Source organism: Lepisosteus oculatus, unplaced genomic scaffold (assembly GCF_040954835.1).
Source record: "Lepisosteus oculatus isolate fLepOcu1 unplaced genomic scaffold, fLepOcu1.hap2 HAP2_SCAFFOLD_58, whole genome shotgun sequence".
In the NCBI taxonomy this organism is placed as follows: Eukaryota; Metazoa; Chordata; class Actinopteri; order Semionotiformes; family Lepisosteidae; genus Lepisosteus; species Lepisosteus oculatus.
The window spans coordinates 474280-478573 of record NW_027168128.1 but is presented as its reverse complement, the minus strand read 5'-3'; positions in this window follow the sequence as shown (position 1 = coordinate 478573).

The following is a 4294-nucleotide window of genomic DNA, read 5'->3' as shown; positions in this document are numbered from 1 at the left end:
CAGACAGTTTGAATGTAAACAATACAGACGTGTAAACAATGACTGGAGACGTACAATAAATAAATTACAATGAGGTAGATGGTGATGGTGTAGGTGTGGTCCGAGGGGGATGGCTAAATGTGTTCGCCAGTCTCACTGCTTGTGGATAGAAGCTATTGAAGAATCTAGTGGTAAGTGTCCGTATCCTCTTATATCTCTTGCCTGAGGGCAGTGGGGTGAAGAGCTCATGCCCAGGGTGGTGAATGTCCTCTGTGATGGCCAGAATTCTACCACGGCAGCGGTCCTCGTAGAGCTGTTTAATCTCGGTGAGACCGCAGCCGATGATCTTCTGGGCCATATAGTCCATTCTCTGCAGTGCCTTTCTTTCTCGCGAAGAGGTGTTTCCATACCACACGGTGATCCCGTTGGTGAGGACGCTCTCGATAGTGCAGCGGTAGAAGTTCACCAACACATGTATTGGCATCCCCCATCGCTTGAGGCACCTCAAGAAATAAAGGCGCTGCTGAGCCTTCTTCATGATAGAGTCAGTTTTCACAGTCCAGGTTAGATCTTTAGAGATGTGAATTCCCAAAAACCTAAAGCTGGTGACTGTTTCCACTTCCGTTCCATCAATACTGAGTGGGCTGTGAGTGTGTGGCCTGTGTCTCCGAAAGTCCACTATTAGCTCTTTCGTTTTCTTTATGTTCAAGTCCAGGTTATTGCTATGACACCACCTAAGCAGCTGTACAACTTCATCCCTGTAAGTGGACTCGTCATCATCACTGATCAGTCCTATTATAGTGGTGTCATCGGCAAACTTGATGATGCGGTTATTGCTGTGTCTTTCTGTGCAGTCGTGAGTAAATAGGGAGTACAACCTTGGACTCAGACAGCAGCCTTGTGGGGTTCCAGTGCTCAGGGTGAGTGGTGTTGATGTTTTATTGCCTATCCGCACCACCTGTGGTCTCTCGATAAGAAAGTCCAGCAGCCAGTTGCAGACAGAGTTGCACAGACCTAATCCCCTGAGCTTTGTCACCGGTTGACAGGGTATGATGGAATTGAATGCTGAGCTGTAGTCCACAAACAGCATTCTCACATACGAGTTCTTAGTGTCCAGGTGTTCCAAGGCTGTATGCAGAGCCAGGGAGACAGCATCATCCACTGATCTGTTGTTCTGGTAGGCGAACTGCAGGGGGTCCAGGGACTCTGTGATGGAGGAGTTGATGTGTGCCAACACCAGCTTCTCCAGGCATTTCATCACCACAGATGTTAATGCTACTGGGCGGTAATCATTCAGGCATGTCACTTACATGTACACAGAGAGGGGTGGGAGGGGGGAACAAGCTACCCAGCCATGGGTTTGAAGCTGATACCCTGGATCCTCTCCAGATACAGCTGAATGAGCTCCACCAGTCAAGACAGGAGGCTCTACTGTACACAGAGAGGTGCAGGGGGGGAAACAAGCTGCATAGCCATGGGGTTGACCCTGATACCATGGATCCTCTCCAGACACAGTTGTATGAGCTCCACCAGTCAGGACAGGAGCCTCAACTGTACAGAGAGAGGTGCGGGAGGGGGGAAAAGCTGATACCCTGGCTTCTCACACAAACCTTAAAATCACGTAATAGGTTTATTCCATGCTGAAAAAAAGAAGAAAGAATACACATTCCATAGGAATCTGTGCCTTTATATAGCGCCTTTAAAGGTGGCTTCTCAAAGCGCCTTACGGGATAAAAACAACAAAAACAAAAACAATATTGTTTTCCATTGCACTTTGACAGATCATCTTTAAATCAATTGTTGATTTAAAGTTTGACAGTAAATGTTTATATTGTAAAGCATACAGCCGCCATTTCTTTCTAAAAATTAAAAAAATTGTTTGCGCAGTCTAAGAGGGGGGGGGTCTGCTGACAATCCCCCATACACTCAAGTGAAATATTAATAACCCCAATGTAAACAGCGTATTTACAATTTTTTGATAATAAAAATGTTAAGTTCTCTAAGACTTTGTGATACTTTACCCAGGGAGCTATGTAAGCATGCGTGGTGACTATTCATTGTTATTAAAAAATGACTTAGATTCGAACATGTTGTGATATTTAGAAATATAAAAAGTCAATTAATTGTCCATAATATTGCTATTTTATTTCTTCAAAGAAACGCTTGTTAAAAGAAAAGTCATGGCACAGGCTGGATTTGAACAGCCAACCTCTCACTTACAAGTTCAGCACATGAATAGAATTATATCATTATTAATTTCTTTAGATATGCGATTCCATATTATATTCCCTATTAATCAAATTCTAAAAGTATGCTTGTTTGCTCCTGTATTGAGCGTATTTGCAGAAAAGCTTAAAACTACCACTTTTTATACACACGTTATTTCACATGTTAGTTAAAGACTTCGATGCTTAATATTGTTTAGGGAGAAATGAAATACTGGTGTGTATTTTTGTACCGAGACCAGCCATATACAGTTTACATACTGTAATACTGTATATTTATGTTCCAAAATTAATATCGTTTATGGCCTTCACACGCGTTATGCTCCTATTCTTTTTATGCTCAGCTACTAAGATTTCCCTTCAGTGGTAAAATTCCATCTAAATATTTAATACTTAAACGGGCACAGTAAAGACATTAAATATACATATACATACTGTATACAGTACAGTTTGCATACAGTAATATGTTTATGTTCCTAAATCAATATCTCTTATGAGCATGCAAAAGGCATGGTGAATTGGAGATTCTCAAAAATGACTGTACTTTGCATGATTGGAAACAAATGCGTGATTGGATCAACGAAATGCTGTGGTGTTACTTTTACAAAGACGGTCAAAGAAAAAAAGAATGTGGACCAGGGCAATACTTTGAGTTTACAGCTTGTCCAAGGTCATTCATTAGAACATGTGGTATTATGCGGTACTATGCGAGAATACACGGTATTAATATGGTAACTTGTGTTACACCGCGATAAGCACACCGCAAAATAATGCGGTATCGCCCGCTTGTTTTGAATGGCTGCATCTGTATATCCCTGCTAGTGATGATGACCATGGTCACCTCACCCTCGCAATACACCGGCTGAAAGAACTTAAGAACAGGGTAAATCAAGAACAGGGCATTGGCAATGAGTTCCCCTTCTTTTCATGGTTAAAATCATTTTTTGGGTCTTGGGGACTGTTTTTCTTAAAGCTATTCATGCCTGTTGTAGTGTTTTTGCTGTTGTGCTGTTGTCTGACTAGGGTGACCCCTATGAGGACTCTGTGGTATGAACACATTTAAGGATAAAAAGGAGGGAATGTAATGAAAAGTTACTGAGAAAAAGTGTTTTATTCTATGTTGTTTACGGACAGAGCTGTGCTGCAGAAGCAGCTGGATACTTAGAACAAAGTGTGATAGCACCCAACTTGTCAAGGGCACAGGATGTTTTAATAGTGTTTATCTCGGCTGCTTGAAGAAGGGAGTGTGAGAAACCATTTGAATAACTGCTCTTCTTTGCTTAAAGCAAAAACCTATAAGGAATGGAAAATGACTGCTTTGCCTGTCCTTGAAGTGTTGCATCAGCTTAAAAAAGATATAAAACAAGGGGTCTCCCTGCTTGCTTTTGAATCAGCTTTCACTTCTCTGCGCAGACAGGTGATGGCTTTTTCCCATATTGCAAAATGAATAAAGACCTTACTGAGTGAATGAGAATACCTCTCCTGGCTAAATCACTTACAACTTCTTCGAAATGCAGTACGGCCATATTTCATATCAACCCACAGATGCATTGCATAAACACTAGAATTCTGGTTGTACTTAAATTGACCTTATACGTTTTGGATTATGTTTAACCTTCTTCAATTTCTTTCATTTCTTCAACCATATTTTGAGATGATTACGTTTACAGAAGCAAATATTATTCAGTGCTTTTTCTTCACTCCTTTAATCAAACCCACATTTCTATAAGGAGGGCCATTGTGAAACTCCCCAAAGTGAGCTGAATTAATCTTTTATTCTTCACACCTGCGAAGTCATTCCTTCATTGTGTAATATGAAGGCCTTTCATTATTCACGTATACTACAACATCTGAAAATAATGGGTCTTGAAATAGTTGAACGAAAGAAAATCCTGAATAACTCCTCGAAATGGGTGTTACACTTTCATCAAGTACACACACTTTGAATGTGATGAACTATAAAAAGTTATTTTAACCATACCCAATGGAGCTCGGAGTGCGATTGCATACACAATCATGTTTTCAGTGTTTGGACATCAGCCGTACATCAGAACAATCATTTCACTAACACAGCTCCGTGTTGAGTGATA